General features: G+C 40.5%; 1 long non-coding RNA gene and 1 pseudogene across 1 annotated transcript; both read right to left on the reverse strand.

Annotated features, from left to right (window-relative positions):
* Positions 1–5690: 5690 nt before the first annotated feature.
* Positions 5691–9050, reverse strand: LOC118998582 (uncharacterized). The gene is made up of 3 exons (XR_005068896.1): positions 8929–9050; positions 8467–8581; positions 5691–5758 (listed from the first exon to the last, which is right to left on the reverse strand). It is a non-coding gene; the product is annotated as an uncharacterized LOC118998582 (long non-coding RNA).
* A 7954-nt stretch (positions 9051–17004) lies between these two features.
* Positions 17005–17123, reverse strand: LOC118998911 (uncharacterized; annotated as a pseudogene).
* Positions 17124–22570: the final 5447 nt, after the last annotated feature.

Below are 22570 nucleotides of genomic sequence, written 5' to 3' on the forward strand. Positions count from 1 at the left end.
ATTTAAAAAGATAGATTTTTTCATTTCCATATTTGGTTCAGACTCCCACATGACATGACCAATTGGAACTGTCCCTTCCTCTAAACATTATTGCCCACCCCCAGCCCAGGTTCATGATAACTTCCCCTAAGAAGCAACCAAAGCAAAGGAAGAAAAATATTTTCTTCATAATTAGGTTGGGAATTATCCGACCTCCACCCACTGGATTCTGAGAAGGTACCAAAACTGTTTGGCACTTTCATGGTAACCCCAAGCCCTCTCTCCACCTTTAGCCATCACGGGGTCCTTAGTAAACAATGTCCACCCCAAAAGAGACCCGATTGAGAGAGGCAGTTGTAGAACAAGTGCTGCCCAGGTGTCAAGCACCTGGAGCCCTGCATTTGGACCATCCATCCCTCTGATGGGGCCTCATATTACCTGAGTTTTGCTAGGGTATGCTACGCTGACCAAGACACCTGGGCCTCACCTGCCTGGTTAGATATCTGCTTCTATCCACCCATTCCAAACACTCAATTCCTAACTCAGGATGTACTCTCAGGACTGATTATGGTTCATTACCCTCCAGTCCCACTCCGAACACCAGACATCAAGACTACCATCTGTCTCAAACAGTCTAAAAAGACAGTTGGGGTGTGGGTTGTAGTGGAATCATGTAGTTGTGGGAGGAGTCCTGATGCAAACCTGGTGTAGGTAGCCATGCTCACTGCTGAAAATCTGTCTGGTCTCTTAGATGGGTTGGGACAGAAAAGGTACTCCTTGGCACACATGGTCTCCTTAGGTGACTCTCCCTTCCCCCTATCCCCAAATCCATCCCTCTTGAATTTCCCACCATGCCATCCCTCTGATGGGGCCTCTTATTACCTGAGTTTGGATGTAGGAGCAATGGCCTGGCTCCTACATCCAACAATCACTTTTTTCTCATTAATAGCCCTAGAAAACAGGCCAATGTCCTGCCTTCTACTCATTCTGACTTGACTATAGAAGGACACATAAGCCAGCTGAAAGTCTTACCAACCTGCATTTAGATTTAAACAACCAATTTTGCCATGGACAAGTGTGTTTATTCATTCATTCAACATGAATTGATCATCCAATGTGTATCAGATGATAGCAGTGGAGAAATGAGTTAAGACATAATGAGTAACCTAGAATAGGCAAAAAGTCATTAATTATTCAATTCATGGCAGTGAGTGCTCTAGTGGGGTCAGGATCACAGTTTAATCATTTATTAGGGAGCACAAATGTGGGGCACGTAACTCCTAGAGTAATGTTTCTCAAGCTGTCTTGTGCTTCCCAATCACCAGGGATCTTGCTAAAATGAAGATTCGGGGTCAATTAGTCTTACCTGGAGCTGAGAATCTGCATTTCTAACAAGTTCTCAAGGGATGCAGACAATGCTAGTCTGTGGACTATGAACAGCAAAATCTTCTAGGACCAGAAAAAAACTTCAAGAAGAAATGGTTTTGGGGTTGATGTATTGAAGAATGAATAGGACTTAACCAGTAGAACAAAATAAAAGTGGTCAAGGCACAGAAACAACATATTCTGAAAATTATAAAAGGGTTTTCTACTGACTTAAAAATTAGCATGAAGAATTTAAGAATTAGGCTCCTTCACTAAGAAAATTAATAGTATTCAGTACATGAATTAGCTAAAATATTTTAGATATACTCTTCACCCTGTGACTTTGCAGGGTTTAAGAAACTACTGAGGCCTGAACCCTGAATTCCTTGAAAACTACACCTGTGCCTTGGTCACTAATCAATCAGCGTCCACCCAATAGTTGAGGAGGGCTCAGAATCCAGCTCAGAATCCAACTCAGAATGTTGCTGTGTGTGTCTCCAGTGACCCTCTTATGAAGTGCCATGAAAGACCCTCAAAGGACACTGCTTTGAGGCTTCATCAGACTCACAGACCCATTTTGTGCCTGTTTACCCTAAAATCTAGTAACTATCCACATATGTCACAGACGATCTTTGGAACTGTGCTCTCCTTACATCCTGGCCGCACCATTATGACAGAATAATGAACCAGCCCTCACCCCCAAATCTTTGATTACTCTTGTTATCAACCAAAACCTTAAGAGTTGTTGGCTTAGTGAGGTAACTCAACATCATTTCTGCAAAATTAAAGTAGTGACACAGGTCCTGCCTACCTAATTAAAAAAATAAAACCTAAGATGTATTTAGAAAATTTTAAATATGATGAAAATATTGGTTTGCTACAGTATCCACTAAGATCAAAGTTCCCAAACATGCGTGATCTTCCATCCAACTACTCTGACAAGGCCCAACCCTACTCATCTTCTGAGACCTGATGTGTCCACAGTGGTATGCTCGTAGACAAAATAATCTAAGATTCTTGTTAAAAACACAGATCCCAAGGTCCTACCACTGGAAATTTTGATTCAGTTGTCTGGGGGAGGCCCACATAGGCCATAAAAACCCCAAGTGATCCTTATGATCATGTCAGTTCGGGAAACGCTACGCTATGCCATGGAATTTGAGGGATACAGGGCAGAACACCAACTGTGCCTCCCACCGCCGATTTCATCATCCAGAAGAGCACATCCGTACCACCACGGGCCCTGTGAATGACTCACGGCAAATATTTCCCAGCCCTGTAGCTCCCTTCATCCTGGCAGTGTGTGTCAGATACGAGATTGAGTTGGTACTCTATGCAATACAACCTAAAAAATGTATGAGAAGCAGACATTTGACACTTCCAATAATCACTTTACAATGAATACATTTCCCGTCCTTGAAAGTTCTTTGAACTTATATCCTCAAACATAAGCAAAAAGAAAAAGGAAAAATGAGCTCCTTAAAGACACATCTGGTAACAACTTCTTTTCCAAAGTTGTGCCATATTAGGCTCCTGAAGGGTGTGGTCGTGGGAAAAGCATCACTTTATGAGGACTAGGTATCCAACATTACGCTTCTGTTTATGTAAAGTGCCCGTGACTAACACAACCCTAGTAGGCCAGCTATGCACCTGATTAAGACTGCTGCCTAAACAGTCACAGCTGAACAGCCCAACAAACCACACACACAGTGGATGACTGCAGTACATGTCCCACCTAGCAGTCACACCAGCTGGATGGGTCTTCCTGCACCTCCCTCAAGAACCAGTCCCATTAGCTCGGTGACCAGGTTACATTCAGACAGAATCACTTAGAAAATCCAATCAAATAAACCTGCCAATTCAATCCTAAAATACTGCTTTAGTGAGAGGATGGTAAACTCCCAGATTTTTTTGTCCCTAGAAGTGCAGAAAGCATCAGGCTGAAAACATTAGTTGGTTGAAGATTAACCTGTGTTGACAGATCATGAACGAGGAAATTAAGGACACTTGAGATACAGCCTTTACCTTGCAGGAAAATAAACAGATGCCTGCAGGATGATGTGGGGTGAACGTCACAGGTGGTTTTGCGACCTGTGTCCAAGCCAATCAGCATGTGCTGACCGTTGGCTGTTATTTGTTCTTAGCATTTTTCCAATGTGGTTGAAGCTCTGTAGATGTCCCTTTTATAAACCATGACTAACAACCAGAGCAAAAATCGTGTGTAAGAAAATGTGCAAATTAGAGATTAAACCATTTTTCAAAAGTTTCAAAAACGTTAATGTTTTCTTAGCAAACAATGGCACATGCTACAAACATTTCAATGTAATATTGTCCATTTTGCTCTCAGCTTAACTAAAAATTAGTTCCATCTTGAAAAAAACTTGATCTTCTTCCCAACTTAGCTATTTCAACAGGAAACAAAGAGAGTTCCGTACATACGCTGTCTATAAGAGACCCACCTCAGAACAAAAGAAAGTGAAGGGATGGAAGAGGATGTTTCATGCCAGTGGAAACAAAAAAAGAATCAGCAACAAAAGGGACAGCAATATTTATATAAGACAAAGTAAACTTCAAAACAAAGGCCATAACAAGAGACAAAGAAGGGCATTAGGTAATACTAAAGAAATCAATGCAACAAGAGGATGTAACCCTGGTAAACACACTCATATGTACACCAAACATAGGAACACCTACATCTATAAAGAAAATCTTGGTGGACATAAATGGAGAGATTGACAGTAATACAGTCATAGCAGAGAATTTTAACACCTCATTGACATCAGTAGATAAATCTTCCAGACCAATAAAAACCCAAATAAATAAACAATTATACTCTATCCACATCAATGCATAGATCTTCCAGACACCCCTCCCCCCAAAATCAACAATTATACACTAGATTTAATAGATATTTATAGAGCATTTCACCCCAAAGTAACAGAATATATATTCTTTTAAAGTGTGCATGGAACACTCTCTAGGATAGACCACATGTTAGGACACAAAATGAGTCAATAAATTCAAGAAGATTGAAACTATATCAAGCATCTTCTCTGACCACAATGGTATGAAACTACAAATTAGTCACAAGAAAAAAACTGAAAAGTACACAAACGTGGAAACTAAATAACATGTTACTAAACAACGATTGGGTCAACAATAAGATCATGGAAGAGATCAACAGTTACCTTGAGATAAATGAAAATGAACATATAACAACCCCTAACCCTATGGGACACAGTGAAAGCAGTCCTGCATTGGACGTTTATAGTCTTACAGGCCTGTCTAAAGAAGCAAGAAAAATCTCAAATAAACAATCTAATCTTGCACCTAAAAGAACCAGAAAAAGAATGACAAACAAAGCCCAGGGAGAATGGAAGGAAGGAAAAATAATGATTAGATGTGGAAATAAATGACATAGAAACTAAAAACAAAAAAATCAATGAAACCAAGATGTGGTTCTTTGAAAAGATAAATAAAATTGACAAATCTTTACCCAGACTCATCAAGGATAAAAAGAAAGAGGACCCAAATAAATAAAATCAGAAACAAAAGACAAGTAACAATTTAACACCACAGAAATACAAAAGATTGTAAGAAAATATTACAATTATATGCCAACAAATTGGACAACCTGGGCAAAGTGGATTAATTCCTAGAAACACAATCTTCCAGAACAGAATCAGGAGAATCAGAAAATCTGAATAGACCAATTACAACTGTTAAAATCAAAGCAGTAATCAAAAATCTCACAGCAACAAAAGTCCTGAGCCAATGGCTTCACAGGCAAATTTTCCCAGACATTCAGAATAAGAACTAACACCCATCTTTCTCAAATTATTCCAAAGAATTCAAAAGGAAGAAGATTTCTAAGCTCATTTTATGAGGCCAGCATTGTCCTAATTTCAAAACCAAATAAAGACACTACAAAGAAAGAAAATTATAGGACAATATCCCTGATGAACAAAGATGCTAAAATCCTCAACAGAATATTAGCAAATCAGATTCAGCAATACATCAAAAGATCACACACCATGATCAAGTGGGATTTATTCTGGGGATGCCAGGTTGATACAATATTCACAAATCAATAAACATGATACACCACATAAATAAAATGAAGGATAAAAATCACATGATCTAACAATTGATGCACAAAAAGCATTTGACAAAATCATGCACCCATGTATGATAAAAACTCAGTAAAGTGGGAACAGAGTGAACATTTCTCAATATAATAAAGACCATATATGACAAACCCACAGTTAACATCATACTCAACAAGCAAAAACTAAAAGCATTTCCCTTAAGATCGGGAACGAGACGGGAGATCTGCTTTCGCCTCTGTTAGTCAACATAGTACTGCAGGTTCCAGCTCGAGCAATCGGACAGGAGGAAATAAAAGGCTTCCAAACTGGAAAGAAAAAAAGTAAAACTGTCATTATTTGCAGATGATATTATACTGTATGTAGACAATCCCCAAGATTACACACACACACACACACACACACACACAAACCTGCCAGAACTGAAAATGGCATTCAGCAAAGTTAGCAGAATATTAAAATTACTATTCAGAAACCAGTGGCATTTTTCTACATCAATAACAAACTATCAAAAAGAGAAACTAAGAAAACAGTCCCATTTACAATTGCATACAAAAAAGTACCTAACCAAGGAGGTAAAACACCTATACTTGGAAAAGTGTAAGATACTAAAGAAATAAACTGAGAAAAATACAAATAAATGGGGAACTTACCATGTTCACGAATAGGAAAAAGAAGCATCATTTTTCAATATCCACACTATCCAAAGCAATCTACAGACTCAACACAATTCATATTGAAATACGAGTGGCATCTCTCATAGAACTAGAACAAATTTTCCAAAACTTTACATGAAACTACAAAAGATCCCAAATAACCTCATCAATATTGAGAAAGAAGAACAAAGTTGGAGCAATCACGCTACCTGATATCAAACTATACTACAAACCCATAGTCATCAAAACAGCATGGTACTGACATAAAAACAGTCACAATAGAGAGCCCAGAAATAAACCCATGCCTTTATGGTCAACTAGTATTTGGAAAAGGAGGCGAGAACACACAATAGGGCAAAGATAGTCCATTCAATAAATGGTTTGGGGAATATTGGACAGATACGTGCAAAAAAAGTTAAACTAGACCTCCTCCTTACACCATAAATAGGAATGAACTCAAAATGGATTAAAAACTTAAATGTAAGTCTCAAAATCATAAAAAAAATCTTAGAAGAAAATATGGGCAGTAAATGAAATGTTAAACATTTCTCATAGAAATATTTTTTCTGATATATCACCTCAGGGAAGGGAAACAAAAGAAAAAAAATAAACAAATAGAACTACATCACTCTAAAGAGCATTTTCACTTAGCTAAAAAGCAAAGGAAACTATCAACAAGTGAAAAGATAGCTCACTGATTAGGAAAACATATTTGCTGATGATACATTTGATATAGGGTTAATATCCAAAATTTACAAAGAGCTTATATAACTCAACACCAAGAAAATGAATAATCTGATTAAAAACTGGGCAAAGGCCCTTAACAGACACTTCTCCAGAGAAGACATACTGATGACCAATAGACATATGGAAAGATGCTCAACATCACCAATCATTAGAGAAAGTCAAATTAAAACAATGAGATATTACCTCACGCCTGTCAGAATGGCTATTATCAATAAATAAAGAAGCAACAAATGCTGGCAAGGATGTAGAGAAAGGAAAATTCTTTTGCACTGTTGGTAGGAATGCAGATTGGTGTAGCCACTGTGGAAAGTAGTATGCAGTTTCCTCAAAAAATTAGACAGAACTGCCTCATAATCCAGCAATTCCATTTCTCAAAATATATTTGAAGAAACCCAAAACATTAGTTTGAAAGAATATATGTACCCTATGTTCATTGTAGCAGTATCTACAATAGCCAAGATCTAGAAACAGCTCAAGCAGATGGGTGGATAAAAAAGCTGTAGTACATTTACACAATGGAATACTATGTGGCCATAAAAAAGGGAAATCTTACCTTTTGCGACAGCATGAATGGACCTGGAGAGTATATTTCACTAAGTGAAATAAGGCACACAAATACCATATGAATTCTCTTATATGTAGAATCTAATGAACAAAATAACAAAAATAGAAACAGACTCATAAATACAGAGAACAGACTAACAGCTATCAGAGCAGAGGAAGTACAGAGGGCTGGGTGAAAAAGGTAAAGGGATTAAGCCAAAGGAATGAACAAACAAAAAAATCAGAGAAAACAGTATGGTGATTGCCAGAGGGAAAGGCAGGGGCAGAAGAGGGTACAGGGGGGATAAACGGTGATGGAAGGAGAGTTGACTTGGAGGGGTGAAGGCACAGTACAATCTACAAATGACAAATTATAGAATTATATACCTGACGCCAAACAATTTTATTAATCAATGTCACCCCAGTATTTTTTAAATAAAGTTACAGTCCTCCTTTTTCTTCCCATTTAAATCCACGTCATCATTATGAACAGGTAACGTGTGTCTGAGGGAGAAGTAATGTGTCTGAAGGAGAGGTATGGGGTACAATATTCAATGCAAATATTTTTATATGAATAGAATTTCATATAAATGACATCATCAAATTAAAAAAATGAAGAAACAAGGAGAGTTCATTTTTACCTATAAAATATTTTGTAAATTGAAGAACTAGTAATAATAATTACTTTATTAATAAAAGAAATGTACTTTTTAAGTAAGTAACTATGGTTGCCAGACACCAAAAGGTTAAAGGGACATCTATAGATACAGAGGACACGTGACGAAGAAGCTCATTGCAGAGCACTCGCATGACACAATCCTGCGTATGATACTCCTAAATGAAAAGTGTGAACAGACAATTTTAGATGAAAGGCAGCTAAGATCTTAATCTGCTAAATCAGGCTATTGTCCCATTTAAAGGATAGAGACAGGCGCTGGACATCACAACCTTCCTCTTAGACAGACGGTTCTCCGGGGGTTGGCGGTGAGTCCCTCGTAACAATCACAGGACTCCGAGGGGTCCCAGAGCAGCTTTCAAAGAAAATTCAGAATCAAAGTTCCGGTGCTCACTTTATCCCCATCCTTGGTGACCCAGAGAGTCCGTCAGGTCACTCCATGTCCCCTGCTCTGCTTCCTCGCTTACTTACTGGGAAGAACATCTGTACAGCGTGTCTTGGCAAATTACCTTGGAGAGGAATGAGATAATGTGCAGAGGTGGCACAACCTCAAACATTTCCTTTACCGCCATTTTCAGTTAAACACTATCAGCAGCTGAATTTGTAGCCCTTGTTTCAAGTTAGTCTGTATCTTTCCTCTCCTAATGCCTTTTATAATTAGTGGGGTAACCTTCCAGCTATGTAATTATATAGGGCTCCCCTATTTCCCTCTTCCACCTCCCCTCACACCCACCATTCCCTGTCCCGGTGCAGCAAGCCATCCCCAAAGCCACACGACCCCTGGCTAGCACAATATTTATGTTCGCTGGTTAAGTACCAGTAAAGCGCAGCCTGCTCAGGGTATTTTCTCACTTACCCCAGGGCGAGTGGCTAAACGGTGGTTGCCAGAGCAAAAAGCAACGGGGCACAATTTTTTTTATCTTCCAGTTGCTAGAGATGCATCCGGTAACTTGTATGGGAAGCTTCGTCACCAAGGGTATTCCCAGGAAGCCATGAGAAAGGCAGGAGTAATGGCTTATTTCCAAACCTCCCACATTCATTGATTGAGTCAAAGCAAATCTCACTTACACTTTCTCACTCCCTAACCAATGTTTCAGAGATTAAGTCATCTTTTCATCATTATCTTAGACAAGATTCTCCTGTGAAGCAATCAGTCAACACGGACCTGTGATCACATGACACTAACCCCCTCCCCCCCCCATCCCTTTCATTTCAAAAAAGTTGCTTGGAATTAAAAACAAATAACAAATCACATGTTCTTAAAAGTAGACAGCCTTCAACTTCAGCACACTGTAGGACATCTGTAGGACAGTGAGGTTAACAAAGATTCGAGGTCGTCTCAGCCAGCGATGTCGCTTGAAACTAGTCTGTCCTCCTCCCGCTTCCCGCCCAGGCAACTGCTGCCCCAATAATTAAGCTCATTAATTTGCTCAGTGTCATTGTTTCTCACTGAAATCAGCACAAAATAGACATTTCACTCTTAAATGGTCTCAATTTTTTTTAAAGCCTGGCATAAGTGAGTAAAAGAGCAAAAAGTCAGATTGCAAAGAACACTTTGAAATTGTTGTTAATTTCTGCGTTTTCTTTCCCTCGCTCTCGCCCTCCTCTGAAAGTCACGGCTGCGTTGCTCCATCGCTCCCTCTGTCTGCCCACCAGCTGCTGCGCGCATTCAGGTCCACGGCTAACACATCCACCGGTGAATTCACGTTTCAGCCTGAATCTCAGCAGAAGGGGGAAAATATGGGTTTAACTGTATTTTCCCAAAAGAAGTATGGAGAAACTATTTTTCATTATTAAAAGCATAAAAAAATGAAACTGATCCAAAAGTCAAGAGACTATTTTTATATAGAAAAAATAGATAAACTTTGGCCAGACATTGTCACATCAGAAACTCCCCTGGAAACCATATTTCCATTCTGTAATCGTGTCCCTGGTGACGGGGGACTGAGTCAGCAGACGCGTGATGCCTGTGGCTTGCCTCTGGCGCGGGAAGGGTGGGGAGGCCCGTGTGACCCCTGACACTTGCCCACAGTCCTGAAAGGCCACGCCAGGAACGCCTCCCAGTGCCGGGTGAGGTCACAAGCAGGTAGAGCATTTCCACTCCTGTAACAGGAAGGGAATGTGTCTTCCGCTTGCCAGAAAGAAGAATCTGAGCAGCTTCTCCTGAGGCAGTTCTTTGAAGGTGAGTCACCAGTTCTCACTGGGGGCAGGTGAAGTTCACAAGGAAGGACCCACTCAACCTTCCAGGCTGGCAGGAGCCACGCATTCTGCTTCTGAATCCCCACATTCAGCTCATCTCCAAACACATTTTTATCTAAATTTCTAGAGCAAAAAATATATACCTAACCATTGTCCCCAGCCTTCTCTCCTTTTATAGGATCATTCATTTCATAAATGCATAATTGTCTGTTATGTACAACAGATGGCACCAAGCCTTGCATTGATAATGTTTAATAGAAAATAAAACAGAAAGAAAAAACAAAGCCCTGCATTCTATGAGTCAAATGGGAAAAACAGAGCAAAAGAATTGAGGAAAGTTCTGAGAAGGAGACAAGCAGGCCACCATGGCAGAGACTAAAGGAGGTCTCGCCCAGGCAAGTGCCATGTTCTAACTCGTGTTGTGCTTGTTAAAACGCAGGTTCGAGTTTAATGGGGCCAGGGGAGGATATGGGGCTGCGATTTCCTGCAAGGCTCTAAGGACTGCTGCTGGCCCACAAACCACACTCTTTAATAACTGAGGCCCTCGGGTTTCTCTCCATCGGTGGTTCTCAAAGTGTGCTCACCAGACCAGTAGCTTCAGTGTTACCTGGAAACTTGTTAGAAATAGAAAATCAGAAGCTCTGGGGTGGGGCCCAGCAATCTATACTGTAACCAACGCCCAAGGGGATTCTGATGGCTGCTAAGCCCGAACACAAAAGTCACTGGCCACATGTGGCTATTGAGCACCCACATGGTGTCTCGTCTGAACTGAAACATGCTGTGTGTATAGATTACACACCAGATTTCAAGGACTTATTAATTATTGTTCTATGAATGCCAGTTGAAATACTATCTTGAATATAATTGGTTAGCAACATTAAATTAGTTCTACCTGTTTAAGTTTGCGTGGTTTGACGTGGCTGCTAAAAATTGTTTAATTGCTCACATGGTTAGCATTACATTTCCACTGGGCAGTGCCTCAGTGGACTTTGAGAATCACTGCTGTACAGCCACAGCTCTCAGTTGGGACACGTTTGCTCCCCAAGGGACATGTGGCAGTATCTGGAGATGTTTTTGGTTGTCACAAATAGGGATGGGGGGTTATTGGCATCTAATAGATAAAGGCCGGGAAGGCGACTAAATATCGTATAATGCACAGAACAATCCCCCCAACAAAGAATTACCCAGGTCAAACTGTCAACAGCGTGATTGCAGAATTGTGTACCTGAAACCAACACAATGTTCTTAACAATGCCACACCAATAAATTCAATTTAAAAAATGGTCAGTCGTGTGGAGGATGAGAAATCTGTCCAGTGATTCTGCACATTAGACTTACTCAGGGGGAGTTAAACAATACTAATGTCCTTGCCCTTGGCCTATCCCTAGACTAATTAAATAAAAACTCTGGGATCAAGGCCTTGGCATTGCTTGTTTGCTCTGTTTTGCTTTTTTAAGTTCCCCAGGGAGTCCAACAGCCAACCAAGGCTGAGAAACTCTGTCAGAGAAGGAAGTATAGGGGCCTCACTCCTGTACAAAAGCTCAGCACCCAGACCTGAGGTCTGCATTTCCACCAGGTTCCCAGGTGATGCTATAGCTGCTGGCCCCGTGTCCTGTGGAGCATTTTACATCATATTCAATGAAGCGCTCGCATGTCCACTCCCCAGACAGCCCCGCACAGGAGGAACACGGTCCCACCAGTCTCGGGCAGCTGCTTCCTACATGGGAGAAGACAGTCCCACTACCAGAGGTGCCCCCTGACTGGAACCTGACACTGTTGTCATAGTGACTTCCCCTTTTTGCTGAGGCAGATGTGGCTCTTTTACGGCATGCGGGGGTACAATAAAGATTATAGAGGTCAAATAATCATGTCAATTCTTTCTGCGCTGCATTTCAGGCAGGAAACAAATATTTTAGTTACAGCTTCATGAAACCCCTTTTGCTTGACTCTTTAATTTCTTTTTTTTAAGGGTTTCTTTTTTTAATTTAATTCTTATTCAAGTACAGTTTTCTGTTTTATATTCCCAGCCCTGCCCCCGCAGTGCTCCCCACCTCCCTCCCATTTCCGCCCCCCACCTTAATTATTGTCCATGTGTCCTTTATACTTATTCATGTGACTCTTTGATTTATGACAACACACAATTCAGTAGCTTTAAAGCATGTATTTACATAGCATAAAAGTATACAAATTAATAACTTCTCCCTAAAACTAATTACTAAGAAAGCATGAATCAAAGAAAACTGCAGCTTTAAATATTACATGGTTCCCTAGACTGTAAATAACAATTGAAATATACAGGTAAATCTAAAAGAGATGACCCTCTGTGCACACACAGGCACTTGTACATTCACACATGTCTGTGCACCCACGGACACACAGGATTACCTTTCTGAGCACACTGCTCCCTTGTTCTACCCCGGTACACTGCCCGGGCCTCTTTCCTTTCCTCCCAGGCCCCAGGCAGCCTCACAGCCTTTCTCTAAGGCCCTCTCCCCACTGTTTTCTAAATGGATGGGTTCCCACCTCCCCCTGGTCTTTGCTCAACTGTCATCTTCTTTCTCCCATCTGTACCTCTCTTTTCAACCACTTTTCCCCTGCTTTTTTTTCATGGCACTTACCACCTTTTACCAGCACTGCTGGCTTGACTCCTTCTGTTTATTGTTTATTGTCTGCCTTTCATGCAAGAGTCTAAGCTCCACAAGGGTAGAAATTTTGGTTTTGTTCATTGATATGACTCAGAGGCCTAGAATGTGTGATCCAAGTAGGCAGGCAACAAATAGTTACTGATTAAATAGGTGTTATTTAAATCCAAAAATAATTCATTTTTCTCACAACTTTATTGTTTTTATTAAGTATTTTATTCCCAAAATTCTTTTTGGAGTCTGTGTCTTGACTCTGCCCTAAGCAAGGGCTTAGAAAGCCTATTTGACAGGCCATCACCAACTAAACTGAGAATCCAAGCACCTTCTGGAACGGAAATGCTGTCACTGGGATGGCACCACAGTTAATGATGTGAAATAATCACAGTCAAGGTCAAAGAGGTCTACAGAGGCCAGGCTATTACGACTCTTGTGAACTATGTACTTGGGAAGCCACCGGAGGTCGCAGCCGGTAGGTTAGGCAGAGACACTGAGCATGATGACATGGGGTGGATAAGGCCCCCTAAACTATCCTGGGGACTCCAGTGTCCCTGGTTCCAGTCCTGTCTGCCCCTGACCATCTGATAATGCACACGCTGACAGGCACGCCAGCTGTGCTGTACCACCTACAAGCACAGGTGCACCCATATTCTGACTGTCTTCATCAGCTTCAACTGAAACACTGCATCATAAGAGATTAAATATTGAAGTAAGTATGAAATGTAGCTGTCTTCTATTAAGCCACCCATTAAGGAGATTGGCAAAAAAAAGTAAAATAAGGATATTTGGGAAAAAAGTAAAATAATGCCACTATTTCCACTATTGGGGGGAGCATTTTGAAAATAGTTATTTTTTATAAAATATGTTATTTATGTTAATATGCAACCAGTTTATTATTTTAAACAAATTAATAAATAAATGTGAGGTTAATTTCTAATACTATATATATATATATATATATTCCTATATACGTGTAATTCCTACAAACAACAACTCTTTTCAGAGTCCTCGAGAGCTTTCACAAGTATGAAAGTGCCCAGAGATCGAACAGTCTGAGCACTACTGTATTGGAGCAAAGTAAAAGGAAACAGAAAGGCCTCTTGTGGAAAACAAACTCTGCAAGAAGGCCATTGGGTAAGCAGAATGGAACACACTGATAAGAAGAAGGAAGTCAACCTGCTTATAAAACAAACAAACAAAGCCATGAGAAGGATTGGAAGAGTCTAAATTAGGTTCTCCATGTTCTCTTCATTGTGGCTATTCATGGTCAGAAGTGACCGAACTCCTACACCGGCACACTCCGCACCCACTTCTGGCCCAGCCCTCTCCCTGCCCACAAAGATCTCCTACCAGATAGCCACATAACTGATCTCCTCATCTCCCTCAAGTCCTTTATCAAAAAGTAGCCTCCCAAAACAGCCAGATTCAAAACCAAAACCCCACTCCCTCCACACACGCCCCACTCCCTCCATCCAGCTTTGCCTTTCCTCTTTCCATGACATTCGGCACCTGCTCCAACACCATGCAGCCCATTTGTTTACACCTCTACTGGCACCATCTACCCTTGTGAGGATGGAGGGTCCGTGAAGGAAGGCTTTTTGTTGGTCTTGTTCTCTAGCCCACTCCCCTGTTCTATGGCAGTGCCCGCAGCAGCAAATACTTGATTCGGTGAAGGAGTGTGAGTTGTGCAGATGGGGCAGGAGCTCAGGAGATCGAGACTGGCCCTCGGCTTCAGCAGAACATGGAACTGCACCCTGGTTCAGAGAATCACCAGGCTCATCATCTTCAGAAAATTGTGAAGCTCCTTTGGCCTCAATTTTTTTCACATGTAGAATTTACCTCACAGGATTGTGGTGAAAATAAAATAATACCTGAGAATGTGTATTTCCTGTTATTTAGTCATTGATCGTTAATCACACTGCTATGGTCATTGCTTCGGTATTAGCTACTTTATCTTTAATGCTCCTGGTAGCCAGAATCCAGGGTTTCCTGATTGAATTAAAGGCCATGAACAGCCCCAGGTTTACTATTGCTACATAAAGAGTAGCTCAATTGTCCATTGCCCAAGAAGGTAATATCTTTCCAGACTTAGGGATATAAATAAAACAGATCCATCTCATAGAATGTCTAAGCTAGAAGCATCATGAGAATCCAATCTTTAGTTTAGTTTAATCTTTATTTCATCTGATCAGGTCAGGAAATGAAGGTTGTGGTAAAGAGGTCTTCTAAATACCACATAGTTTGTTGGGATAGATTAGAACCTAAAAACCAGACCAATTTCTGGATTCCCAGACCAATATTCTTTCCACTTCTACCAGCATGAAAAATGTATATTGGACCCTTTAAAAAGTCCCAGGCTTTCATCCTGTCTGAGGTTAGCATTGACAGGCACGAGATAATTGACAGGCACCCAGATAATCATGTCTGGGACAGGCCTGGGATGCCTCTTCATCAGTAGCCACTCATAAAACATGCCTGTCATCTTTATAATTCATAATTAATGGTTTGCACAAGAATAAACATTGAACAAATAAATCTTGCAAACACAGTGAAAGAACACTAAGTTCCTTCATGTAACCACCTAAAAGATTCTAAGCAAGGAAAGATAAGTCAGTCAAGCAACTGCTGCAGAGTTTTTCCAGTCTTAGTATATTACTTTTAAATCTCAAGCGGTATCTATAAATTGCACAATTGCATCAAAATTCTTTAACCAATTTAGGCACCTATTTTAGCTATTCCCCTGATTATTGCTCAAAAGTGTCAGAAGTAGTAAAATCCATGGGATTTATTCCACTATTGTTGGTAGCCCCTCCTAATTACATGTTTAAAATTAGCCACCACACCCACATGCAGGCAATTAGAAAGCTGGTTCCTCCGCTCGTGACCAAGCGACAAATGACCAAATGACATGGACTGAAACAGAGGCTGTGTGAAAATTCGAATATGCAAGAAGTGACAGTCTGGTCTCCGATCAAGTTTCCAAATATGTCACTAAAAATAAACCAAGGAAGTAAACAAAGCAGTTGCTATAGAAATGTGTTTGAATCATGAAAGATCCCTCCTACTTTCCAAATATCACCCCTCAGACTCCACTGCCCGATGCATGCCTGTGCACACGAACATCATGAAATACGTGGAGCCAGCACCACGGAGGCCTCTAAGATGGTGCAAAACACAGAATCATAGGCAAGTGCCCCTGGTGAAGTTCTTTACCAGTGCCATGGAAAAGTGCCATTATGAAGTTCTTTACTTGAACAACCTAATTTTTAACCCATCTTAAACTTATCCATTCATTCAACAAATACTTATTAAGTGAGTCAGGTATAAATCATTTGGAATGTGAAAATGAGTGACACTGTGATCTATTAGCCAGCTTACAATTAGAAACATTAGTCCAGACCAAGTCTATTTTGAAAGCAATGGGTAGATAAAGGAAATGAAGCTAAAAGCATCCATGCTGAGCTGGGGTAGAGGTCACCCTCGCCAGTGAACACAGGGTTGGTTCAAGGTGGAAAACAAACAGGAAATGTATATCGTGTTCTAACAGATTAAATCTAAGGTTCAGAAGTTGGACAGGAAACACAAGCAGCAATTTCATCATGGCTAAACAGGAAGTTTATGACCAAGGAGGAGCAAGTGCCCATCCAGAACCAATGACAAGTACGCTACAGAATGTGCAGGAGAGAATGAATGGGACCCTGAGTCTACGGACTGTTGAGGAGAGCAACCATGGCATCATTACAGATGACACTCTTCTGAGCAGGCGTCAGGACACCTCTGCAACAAAGTACATTAGCCCCAGCCCTTTCTCACCCCAGTAGACAACAGCCAGACAAGGCCAACAAAGAAGATTCAACAGATTAATTAGGTGGGCCTTGGCAAAGTGACAAGCAATATGAAATAAAACAAGTTTGGGCCATTCCAGCCTTGTGGAAATCAAATGAATAAAAGTTGCGTGTTTAGCTCTGGGAAAGTGAAGGAAGGGAGAGTATTTGGCAACATAACTGACTGTGCCCAAACAAAAGACTGTGGGTGGGTTCCTCAGCTTTTAGGGCCGTGAACTTCTATCTCGCAGCTCCCACATCATGGCAGTCAACTAGTTTCTTCGATAATTCCAGAACAACAATTCAGACCTATTCATTCACTTTTCAATTAGCAATAATTGCGCCTTGGATAAACCTCATTGGCTATGATACTGCCACTGTGCAAAGCTACATTCACTTTTATCTGCTTGCCTGTTTCCCTGGTTTTTCACCCAAGGGGGCACCATATGTCGTGAGTAGGAGCAAAAACTCTAAAGTTGGACAGCCTGATTCAGAATCATGCCTGCCCCTGCTGGTTGTGTGGTCTTGAAAGAATTAATATCGCCAGACTCCAATTTCCTCATCTGTAAAAGGAGCAATATAGTAGGAAACTATGACTAGGATCTGTTGTGAGGTTTTAAAAAGGCCACCACATGGCTAAGAGTCCATAACCTTGGCCCCGATAAGCTTCTGGCGATCTGGTGTTCTCAGCAAAGGGGCTTGTGGTGTCAGTGGCCATCACTGTCCTGAAGAGAGTGCAGAGTCAGTGTGGCCTTTTCCGTATTTCATTGTTCTTTTTCTTGGAGATTTTTAAAACAAATTCACATCTTGATATCCTCCTATATGTACAATTGAGCTCATCTATACTAGATGGCCTCAGAGGGGCGCTGTGAAGTCTCTGCACACATCCTCTCACCTGGGCTGATGCTCACATCTGCAAGGGCTAGGCCTCCATTTCCTTCACAAGTTGGGCTCTGAGCAAGCCGGTTTCCATTCTAGCACTTCCTTTCATGTCCGAGGAAGTCAGGCTCCACACCTGAGTTCCCACCTCCGGTACCATCCCGTGGAGCCTTAGGCAGTGTGCGTGCTCAGGGCACAGCCCTGCACAGCCTGGCTGAGCAAGCAAAGTGAAGCAGCACGCGAGAGAAATGACTTTGAGAATGGCCCCAAGAGCAGTCAAAGATTCTAGACCCGATGGCCCTGGTGGCCACAGTTAACTTGATTTCCTTCTGTCCTGACCAGTTCCTGGACAACAAACTATTCTAGGGGAAAAAACTTATCAGGCTCCTTAATAATTCCTTGATGCATGTTCAGAATGCATTCATTATGTTCAGTGTGCAATAATTAATTAGACCTTCTAATTATCAAGCCAAAGATAACTATCAAAGTAAAGAAACCAAAAATAAAGTCTTTCTAAGGGAGAAAAAACAAAAACAGGAAGCACAGTCATCTCTTCTGACTCCTTGGGTACCTTTGATCAGGACCTTTAATCTCTTTAGCCTGAAGCTCCAGTGCACCATGGCCTTACAACCTTGTACTGGGCTTGAATTAAGATCCCCAGGACCATGGTTGTAGCTTGAATTATTGGTGCTTAGAACACAGAAGCTGAAGCCATCGAGTCCTAGGTCCCTTTAATCCGAATCTGTGATGCATGATGCCAATATGCCCTTTTGATGGAATTGGTCCAATTGACCCTCTACTCTGAGGCTTTCTTTTGGGGACCTCCAAGGCAGAGGCTGAAGCACCATTTGATGGGCTACGAATCAACCCTGTGTTTTCCATACTTCCACCCTCCCCTTTTAGTCCCAGGGATGCTGGAAGATGCCGTAAAGAAGACTAGGCCCAAAAGAGAACTGACTTCAAGCAAGCCCTTTACAAATGTGCGTCTTTTTAAATGTGGCTCCCTTTTAAGAACTGTCAGAGTCAGAATTAAAATAAATCACAAGTGTGGCTATCTAACCGTCATCAACCACACTCCAATGGCAACGGAGCGTGTATACCGTTGTAGTAAGACAGTATAGGTGCCCGGACAGGTAGGTGCCCAGTCATCACGCTAAGACTAAGTGAATGTATGAGTTCCAAATGGAGATAAACTTCCTTGGTTCAGCTCTTTCTCCAGAAAAGAAAAAATATGTGTTCCAAATATTTACGTAGTCTTTCAACAACAATGTGGACCCAATTTTTCTGAAGGCTCTTGTCCTGTGTTGGTAAGACCACACTCTGCATTCTGTCTGTGGATAACCAAAGACAAAGGAGAATATGGACCTACTTAGATAAGACAACCAGCTAATGGGTAGAGCAAAGATACTCTCCAGAGCAGCCAAAAATACTCACTAAAATAATCTGTAAAAAAAAAAAAAAAAAAGGCCAGCCTCATTATGCTGGTAGGTCTTAAAATTTTCAGTGAATAAAAATCACCTGGGTATCTGTAAAAACTACAGATTCCCAGGGCCCCACCCCCTTGAAGATGCCTGGGAGTAAAACCCAGGAATTTCTATTTGTAACAAGTATTCCAGAAATATGAGAGATGTATGATAAAAGGGATGGAAATAAGATCTGTAGGCAAGGGCCAAAGAATGTGAGTTATTTAGAAAAATAGAGATAAAATTTCATTTTTTCAAGTGTGTGTATAGAGATTATAGATATAGATTATAGATAATAACACAATTTTCTATTATCACTAATCTGGACAACTTGAATTTCAACAGGAGATACTTAGATAAAATAGGCTGAGTGAACATTATCTATCTTGCTTGGAAATAACAATAAAGAATGGGAAATATAAATATTTCTTCTGGAAGGATTATAAGAATATAGTGTCAGGAGTTCTTTCTGAGTTATTTGCTTTTTAAGCAGGGCTGTCTAGAATCAGTGAAGACAAGGAGGCTGCCTAGAAAGCTCTATTTTATGAAAGAAAAAAATATCTTTCCAAGGACTCACCATGTTGCCATAAAACTGCTCTCAGCTGTGGGTTACACGCCCCCAACACTGCTTATATCTGTTTGTCCTGCTCTTGCCAATCGTGTCTTCACACAGGGGAACAAGGTACAAAAGAATCAATGCCAAATCCGTTCTGAAGAAATTGGTTTTGTTTAACTAGGTGCCACCTACAGGGTAAAACTGGCTTTTAAGTATACTCTGCTGTTCTTAAACCCAGAATGAGAAAGATCCAGAACCCTCTTCCTCTTCTTCCAGAAACATATGCAGCCCATGCATGTAAAGGGAGGGCCGGGGAGGGGCAGGGGAACAAGAAGGAAGGAACATCTGAAACATTCTTCACCATTTGCATTTTTCTTAAACTTCCAATCAATATTGGATTCTAGCTGCACAGCTCTCCCTTTACCTCACAGTGTAAAGTTACTTTGTCACCAAATTTAAGCACATGGTAAGTGATATAAAAAGTAATTAAGAAAATTATCTTCCTGGCTCAGTGGATTGAGCTCGGGCCTGCGAACCACACGATCATGGTTCAATTCCCAGTCAGGGCACATGCCTGGGTTGCAGGCCAGGTCCCCAGCAGGGGACACACGAGAGGCAACCATACATTAATATTTTTCTCCTTCTCTCCTTCCCTTCCCCTCTAAAGATAAATAAATAAAATCTTTTAAAATAAATAAATAAATAAATTTTTTTAAAAAAGAAAATTATCTTACAAAGGACACATGGACAACAACTAAGGGGGTAGAAATGGGAGGGAGGTGGGGAGCACTGGGGGGGGTTGGGCTGGGATGGGTGTAAAAGACAGAAAATTGTATTTGAACAACAATTAAATAAATTTTAAAAAAATAGGCCAAATACCTTTAAAAATTGCCTGTTAAGACTATTTTCTTAGATATCATTTCTTGCTCTTTAAGAAAATTTAAAAAGCCACATGAACAGAAAATATATTCCAAACGCTTGTATATTCCAAACCCATAATTACAAGGGCAAACAGGAAATTAAAATCAACTATAAATGTATTCCTAAACCTCCTGCAATTTTTTTCTTTTTCTTTATTCAGGAAATTAAATGATGCTGAATGACAAGATCTGAAGTCTCTCAAGTGTCTGAGAGGAAGTGCAGCCCTGACTTCCAAGACTGTGATGGCAAAAGACATCATTGTCAGGAGAGCTGAATAAATTTTGGGGAAAATGCAGGTGAAACACTGTCAGAAAGAGTCAATCCATTGTGGTCCATGGTTTTTGTCTCCAGAATTTACTGCCCAGGGACGTCTATGAATGTGAGCGGGTTTAAGAGAGAACCTACCAGTGAGTCACAATGAACCCCACGATGCAATGAGCAAGACATCGAGGTCAATGGGGAGAAACATGGCCCCTGCTTGGCTGTGTGATAATGAGCAAAGGATCCTAAGCCTTCACTTTCTGGAAACTAAGATTAATTATATTAAATGAGAAGGTTGCTCTGAAGATTAAATGAGAAAATGTACAATCAAAGCGCTTGGTCTAGATAACACTACTGAGATACTGATTTTGGTCATTATTCCAGTTATATATTTTGAAATTCTTGTAACAAGATGAATAATAGTAAGATGATCAAAAGATTTAAAGGGCTTCAATAATGCATCATCTCTGCAAAACGAATGACACAATGTCCTACAGCCTGGGCAAGGTGGCTGGCAGATATATAAGGAGGCTCAAAAGGGTCAAACAGGCTGACCCTGACACACAGTAGACAATGTCTATTAGATCTGTTTGGTTAATGATACAGGGCCCATTCATTCAGCTGATATTGACTGAGTATAAAGGTATGCTTCGTGCACTATGTTAGAGCCATGGGCAGAGGGTATTGAGTAAAATAAGGCTCCTAGCCTAACAATTTAAAATCTAGTACAGATGAAAGACATTGAAAAATTCATACCTCCAAGTACGCAGCAGTTAATTTAGGAGATCATTCCAGGAATCACTGTGAGTGGGGAAGATACAGGAGGGGGAGGAAAATTAATAAAGACTGCTGCTTCATGAGACCCCTTCTGGGCACCCAGCTCGACAGGCACGGCCCCTCCCAGACACGTGGTGCTCACTGTGTCCTGCCTGGAGAGTCACTCACCTCTTACAAATAATGTACTGTCTACACGACTCAAACTCAAGACTCTGGAGAGCACACATCACATTTATATAAGCCTTCACATTCCCCATGCGCAAGTGCTGGTCCCTATGCCTATGATAGACAGTTCACAAATATTTTACAGGAATGATAAAACTTTCATAGGCAGAATCAGTTTTTAAAATTATGTTCTGGGACCAAAATAAGTTATAAAATTATGTATGTATAATGCAATTATTTATATATTACATAATATAAAATAAATGATCATGTATGTTTATATATTATATAACTTATAATTATATATTATATAACTATATTAAATTTAACTATTTGTATATATAAGGTGTATGTGTATAGTGTGTGTATATATAGACAAACAATTGTGTATATATAATATATACATATACACACATGCATATTATATAGTATATATTACAGGCACATATGTGTAAACAGTTTTAAGTTTTTAGTTTTGAGAGAAAAACTAATGATATTTAGTATCCAAATAAAATGAGATATTGGCCCCCGAACACAGAGCCACCTGCAGAGTCTAGAACAGATTCCTCCTAAGGGTATCTTTCTCTAACTGGGAAGGGGCTCGTTTCTTGTTGTTTTGTTGCATTTTTTTATTTTGTGATTGTTAGAGAAGTCATACTGAAGTCATAAATAGGTAGATGTGCATTGAAGGAGCTGACAATTTTAGGAGACTTCTGATGTGAAATGCCTGTCCTCAACGCACTTCCCAGAGACAGCACTGACCCTGAACCTGAAGTAAAATTCTACAACATTTGGGCAACTGATGAAACCAAAG

The sequence above is a fragment of the Sturnira hondurensis genome, unplaced genomic scaffold (genome assembly GCF_014824575.4).
Source record: "Sturnira hondurensis isolate 20B ecotype Veracruz unplaced genomic scaffold, ASM1482457v3 Scaffold0014384, whole genome shotgun sequence".
NCBI lineage: Eukaryota > Metazoa > Chordata > Mammalia > Chiroptera > Phyllostomidae > Sturnira > Sturnira hondurensis.